This window comes from Zea mays, chromosome 7, assembly GCF_902167145.1.
Source record: "Zea mays cultivar B73 chromosome 7, Zm-B73-REFERENCE-NAM-5.0, whole genome shotgun sequence".
NCBI lineage: Eukaryota > Viridiplantae > Streptophyta > Magnoliopsida > Poales > Poaceae > Zea > Zea mays.
Genome location: NC_050102.1, coordinates 116,926,415 through 116,933,294, shown reverse-complemented (window position 1 = coordinate 116,933,294; position 6,880 = coordinate 116,926,415).

Below are 6,880 nucleotides of genomic sequence, written 5' to 3'. Positions count from 1 at the left end.
ACGTGTTAGTTCCCCTGATTACATTTTTTTTGTGGAACTGCCTTTTCGCGGTCTTGTACATACTATGTATTTTTGTCACTTCATCTTGTGGCTATGTTCGTACAATTTTATATATAGTCTGGTTGATAGAAATAATGTAGAACTAAACAATGCATGTAGAACTTAGCCATCATTCTAATCTGATTTAGAAGAGCCATGTGAATTGGAGTGGTCGAGGTAACAAAACAACTCATCCTCCGATGATGATGACGACGACGACGACGATATGTTGTCATCCATCATCAAAATTTCCAGAAAAACCCTAGCTACACAGAATCTGCCCCCGCCAAGACTGATGAGATTGGACCTTAACACAAGCCAGTTGTTGGGCATACTGAGATCTGTTTCCAAGACATGCTGCTGCACTGTGGGTGGCCGCCGCTCAAGGACGAGCTGCTCCATGGCAGCGAGGTTTGATGTCACACACAGATGGTGGGGCTTCCTCGTGGGGAAACCAAGCCAGATATTAAGGTTAGAGGACGTACCGACTCCACTTAAGAACGGTAGCTCTCCCAGTAGCCGGCGTGCCACCACTCACGCTCCACTGTGTCAAAACACAAGGTGCCAAAGCAGCCTGATATGCAGATGGTGCGGCCACCATCAACCACGGTGTGGGAGACAACTTGATCGTCCATGGGTAGCAGTGGAAGAGATTCCCAATGCCAGGCATGGTGATCCCTAGGAAAATTCATGGCCTCGACTTCCGGGCCAAATCTGAGGACATGGAAGCCGTAGTGTATATATAGGTTCTCTTCCAGGGCACCGGGCCTGCCAGTGGAGATGGTGATGGGCATGACTCACTGTGAAATCTCGCAAAGTCGGGCATGACTTGGGCAGAGTTGGAGTTGGCATCGTAGAGGATGGTGTCGCCCTGGTTGTTGCAGCAGATGATCCTACCGTTGTTGTCGCGGGGGCTCACATGCGCGAATAACGTCAGATCCCCCGTCTCGAAGAGGGAGTTGTTGGGACCATGCTTCGTCGCCGAAGTTCCTGCAGAAAGAAACAGCTTCGGCAAAAGCTGCTTATACGTGATAACCGAAGCTACCACTCATAAAGTTTCGATGTTATAGCGTACCCGAAGATGAAAGATCGAAGCGACTTAAACATAAAATGACCTTTTAGTCCATGAGAGTCTGAGTCATTGTTGTAAACTTTTATAAGGGGTATGATTGTAATTCTTTATAGGATGTGTCTTATGCCTATAAATAGTGAACAGTATTCCTTTACTGTTCACGTAATCTTGTAATTGCAAACGCATTACTCTGGAATTATTGTTTGCTGCCAAGGCAAAGGTATAAATATGTCTAAACATTATGTTTTAGTATTTAAATTCATATAATAAAATATGCGAATAATGTTATCTATCTATGGTACATCTCTCTTTAATATTTCGTGTTTTATATTTTATTTCATATTGTTTTATAAGTCTGATCACGAAGGTATGACCTTCGTGATATTTTGCTCATGGTCTTCGTCCGAAGTTCATTAAATCCTTGGGGAGATAATACTTCAGCGGACGAAGGGCATTAATATTTAACATTTTATGTTGCCTTGTTCTTGATTTAAAGCATTTGAGAATAAGTCCCCAACATTGGCGCCCACCTCCGATGAACTCACTTCCACTTTTTGAGTTGATGACTTCGATCAAGAATCAAGCCCCAACATTGGCGCCCACCTCCGATGAACTCACTTCCACTTTTTGAGTTGATGGCTTCGATCAAGAATCAAGCTGGAACTGCTTCGGCTCCGAAGCTGATTCTCCCGATAACAGGCGGTTCATGCTCAGAGCCGGCCAACAAGAAACAGAAGAAGGAGGCACAGAGAAGAGTACAACACGTAGGGGTACAAGAACCCTTCATCAAATCAAGATGGTCTCACATCCCAATTACCTTTTCTCAAGAGGATCTTCAGCTCAAGGATTACCCACACAATGATGCTATGGTTATCTCTTGTGTGATCAAAGGATTTCTGGTCCACAATGTTTTGGTTGATACAGGCAGTGCAGCTGATATCATATTTGCTAAGGCCTTCAGTCAGATGCAAGAGCCCGAAGACAAGATCCATGATGCCACACATCCCCTTTGTGGCTTCGGAGGAAGGCAGATTGTAGCACTCGGAAAAATCACAATGCCAGTAACCTTCGGATTTATCAACAACACAAGGACTGAACAAGTTGTGTTTGATATTGTTGACATGGAATACCCTTACAATGCAATCATTGGTCGTGGTACTCTCAATGTCTTCGAAGCAATTCTTCATCCAGCATATCTTTGCATGAAGATACCTTCGGACCAAGGACCCATTGCTATTCATGGAAGTCAGGAAGCTGCTAGAAGGGCCGAAGGAAACTGGACAGACTCAAAAGCAATCCATAACATAGATGGAGCTGAAGCTTGTGAGCAATATAAGTTCAGAAGGGAGAAAGCTGCTTCGGCCGATCAGCCGAAGCCCATGCTCTTTTGCGAGGACATAGCAGAGCAGAAGGTGCTATTGGGATCCCAACTGTCCGAAGAACAGGAGAAAACCTTGATAAGGTTTCTGTTCAACAACAAAGATGTTTTTGCATGGTCAGCTAATGATCTTTGCGGAGTCAACAGGGATGTTATTGAACACTCGCTCAATGTTGATCCATCCTTCAGACCCAGAAAGAAGAGGCTTCGGAAGATGTCTGATGACAAGGCCGAAGGTGCTCAGAATGAAGTGAAAAGACTCCTCAGCGCCGGAGTTATCAGAGAGGTAAAATACCCAGAATGGCTGGCTAACACGGTTATGGTAAAAAAGGCCAATGGTAAATGGAGGATGTGTATTGATTTTACTGATCTCAACAAGGCCTGTCCGAAGGACGAATTTCCATTGCCAAGGATAGATTCCCTAGTTGATTCAGCAGCTTCATCAGAACTTATGAGTCTGTTGGATTGTTATTCAGGCTATCATCAAATTTGGATGAAGAAGGAGGATGAGCCAAAAACCAGCTTCATAACCCCTAGTAGAACATATTGTTACCTTCGGATGCCTGAGGGGCTCAAGAATGCTGAAGGAAGCTTCAGCAGAATGACAGCGAGGGTTCTTCATTCGCAGATAGGCAGAAATGTGCTAACTTACGTTGATGATATCATTGTAAAAAGCACGAAGCAAGAAAATCACATTACTGATCTGCAAGAGACCTTCGCTAATTTTAGACAGGTCGGTTTAAAGTTGAATCCAGAAAAGTGTGTCTTCGGAGTGAAGAAATGGAAATTTCTTGGTTGCCTAGTTTCAACAAAAGGGATTGAGGCTAATCCAAATAAAATCGAAACTATCCTTCGAATGGAACCACCAAATACAAAGAAGGGGGCTCAAAGATTGACAGGAAGACTGGCATCTCTCAACAGATTCATATCTAGATCAGCAGAAAGAAATTTACCATTTTTCGAAGTACTGAAGTCAGCCGAAGTTTTTCAATGGGGACCAGTCCAGCAGAAAGCCTTCGAAGAGCTGAAGCAATATTTGATAGACCTAACAATACTAACTCCACCAACGCCAGGGGCTCCTCTGTTGTTATATGTGGCAGCTTCGCACTCAACGGTAAGTGCAGCACTTGTCCAAGAGAAGCTTGAGGGGCAAGTCAAAAAGCAAGCCCGAATATACTTTGTATCCGAAGTCCTTAGTTTATCAAAGAAAAAGTATACAGAATTGGAGAAGGTGCTGTATGCTGTTTTGATGGCCTCCAGGAAGCTTCGGCACTATTTTCAAGCATACAATATAATTGTCCCTTCTTCACAACCATTGAAGGATATTATGAGAAATAGAGAAGCTACTGGAAGGGTTGGAAAATGGGCTGCGGAACTCAATGAATTTTGCATTGATTATGTGCATAGATCTTCGATTCAGTCCCAAGCGTTGGCAGACTTCATTGCTGACTGGACGCCAGGGGCTCAGGAAGAAGAAACGAGTAAAGATGCCGAAGTTTGGACAGCATTTTGCGATGGATCTTGGGGAACCTTCGGAGCAGGAGCAGCTGCTGTGTTGGTCGCACCTTCCAAAGTTAAAACTTGTTATGCAACAAGACTTGATTTCAGTTGCACAAACAACATTGCTGAGTACGAAGCTTTGCTCTTGGGTCTTCGAAAGTTAAAGGCAATGGGAATTAGAAGGGCGGTTCTCAAAACTGATTCCCAGGTTATTTCTGGTCATATTGACAAAAGTTATAAAGCGAGAGATCTGAAGCTTGAAAAATATTTAGACACGGTCCGAAGGATTGAGGCTTCCTTTGAAGGGTTTTCTGTTAAAAATATTCCTCGTGGAGAAAATGAATATGCTGATTTATTAGCTAAGTCAGCAGCACAGGTGCTGCCCTTACCTTCGGAAGTATTTTTCGAGACAATAAAAGCACCTTCGGTCGAACTTCTTGAAAGAGCAGTCCTCAACATATCCCCTGTCTATAGTAAAGACTGGAGAACTGAGATCATCTCTTTCCTTCAGGGTAACTTTCTTTTAGATGACGAAGCTTATAACAGGAGGATAGAGGCAAGAGCTCGGCCATATGTTATAATAGAAGGGGAGCTGTACAAGCATGGAGTCTGTGCTCCATTACTCAAGTGTTTATCCAGAGCCAAAGGTATAGAATTGATGAAGGAAATACACGCAGGCCTATGTGGATCTCACATTGGATCTAGGCCTTTGCTTGGAAAAGTTTTTCGTCAAGGATTTTATTGGCCAAAGGCAGCTTCGGATGCAGCAGAATTAGTCCAAAAGTGCGAAGGTTGTCAGAAATGTGCAAGAGATCAAAAACAACCTTCGTCTCTAACCCAGTTAATACAACCCACTTGGTCGTTGCAAAGGTGGGGCCTTGATTTGTTAGGTCCGTTACCACCAGCACAAGAGAACTTAAGATATGTTGTAGTGGCAGTGGAATATTTTCCTAAATGGATTGAGGCAAAGCCTTTAGCCACAATAACTTCGGTCACTATTCAAAAGTTTTTCTGCCAAAATATTGTTTGTCGTTTCGGAGTGCCGAAGACTATTACTGTGGATAATGGAACGCAGTTTGATTCCGAAGCATTCAGAGAGTTTTGTGAACAAATTGGCACGAAGATCCATTTTGCATCAGTTCGGCATCCGGAGTCAAATGGACTTGTTGAAAGGGCTAATGGCATCATAATGACAGGAATAATGAAGTTAATCTTCAATCAGCCTAGGGGAAAGTGGCCAGACGAATTAATCAAAGTGGTTGGAGCCACAACACAACAATATCAAGATCAACAGGTTTTACACCATTCAAACTATTGTTTGGTGACGAAGCAATAACTCCGGAAGAAGCCAAAGCAGGATCAATAAGAATAGTAGTTTCGGCAGAAGACGAGGCTGAAGCTGATTACTCTGTGGAAAAAGATGCTATAAAGGGGATCAGGCTTCAAGCTGTGGAAAACATCAACAAATACCAAGCTGAAACAATAAAACGGCGGGATAGAAAGGTTAGGCTAAAGAACATTGAACCAGGACATTTGGTGCTTCGAAGAGTAGCCAACCCAGAGACAGTAGGCAAATTACAGCTGAAGTGGGAAGGACCTTTTCTGGTAGTATCTTCGTCAAGACCCGGTTCCTACAGATTGAAGGATATGGACGACAACAACATTCCTAGATCATGGAATGCGGACGAGCTTCGGCGATATTATGTTTAACTTGATGTAATTTTTTCTATTCTTTCTTGTGGTTACCTTTTCCTTTCCAAAGGGGGAGAAAGGTTTTTAATGGGGCCACAACATGTAATTTTTCTTTTCCTTATTTCAATTTTATAAGAGCGATATCTGATAGTCGCCTAGAGGGGGGGGTGAATAGGGCGAAACTGAAATTTACAAATATAAACACAACTACAAGCCGGGTTAGCGTTAGAAATATAAACGAGTCCGCGAGAGAGGGCGCAAAACAAATCGCGAGCAAATAATGAAGTGTGACACACGGATTTGTTTTACCGAGGTTCGGTTCTCTCAAACCTACTCCCCGTTGAGGAGGCCACAAAGGCCGGGTCTCTTTCAACCCTTCCCTCTCTCAAACGGTCCCTCGGACCGAGTGAGCTTCTCTTCTCAAATCAAAGCCGGGAACAAAACTTCCCCGCAAGGGCCACCACACAATTGGTGCCTCTTGCCTTGATTACAATGGAGTTGTGATCTCAAGAACAAGTGAGAAAGAAAAGAAGCAATCCAAGCGCAAGAGCTCAAATGAACACGGCAAATCACTCTCACTAGTCACTAGGGTTTTGTGTGGAATTGGAGAGGATTTGATCTCTTTAGTGTGTCTAGAATTGAATGCTAGAGCTCTTGTAGTAGTTGAGAAGTAGAAAACTTGGATGCAATGAATGGTGGGGTGGTTGGGGTATTTATAGCCCCAACCACCAAACTTGACCGTTGGCTGGAGGCGTCTGCTCGATGGCGCACCGGACAGTCCGGTGCACACCGGACAGTCCGGTGCCCCTGCCACGTCATCACTGCCGTTGGATTCTGACCGTTGGAGCTTCTGACTTGTGGGCCCGCCTGGGTGTCCGGTGCACACCGGACATGTACTGTTTGATGTCCGGTGCACCGATATGGGCATGTCTGACGTCTGCGCGCGCTGCGCGCGCATTAAATGCACCGCAGGGAGCCGTTGGTGCCGAAAAGAGCCGTTGCTCCGCTGGTACACCGGACAGTCCGGTGCACACCGGACAGTCCGGTGAATTTTAGCGGAGCGGCTGCCGCGCGAACCCGAGGCTGGCGAGTTCTGGAGACCGCGCTTCCTTGGAGCACCGGACATGTCCTGTGCACACCGGACAGTCCGGTGAATTATAGTGCGCCGGCTTCCGAGAATTCCCGAGGGTGAAGAGTTT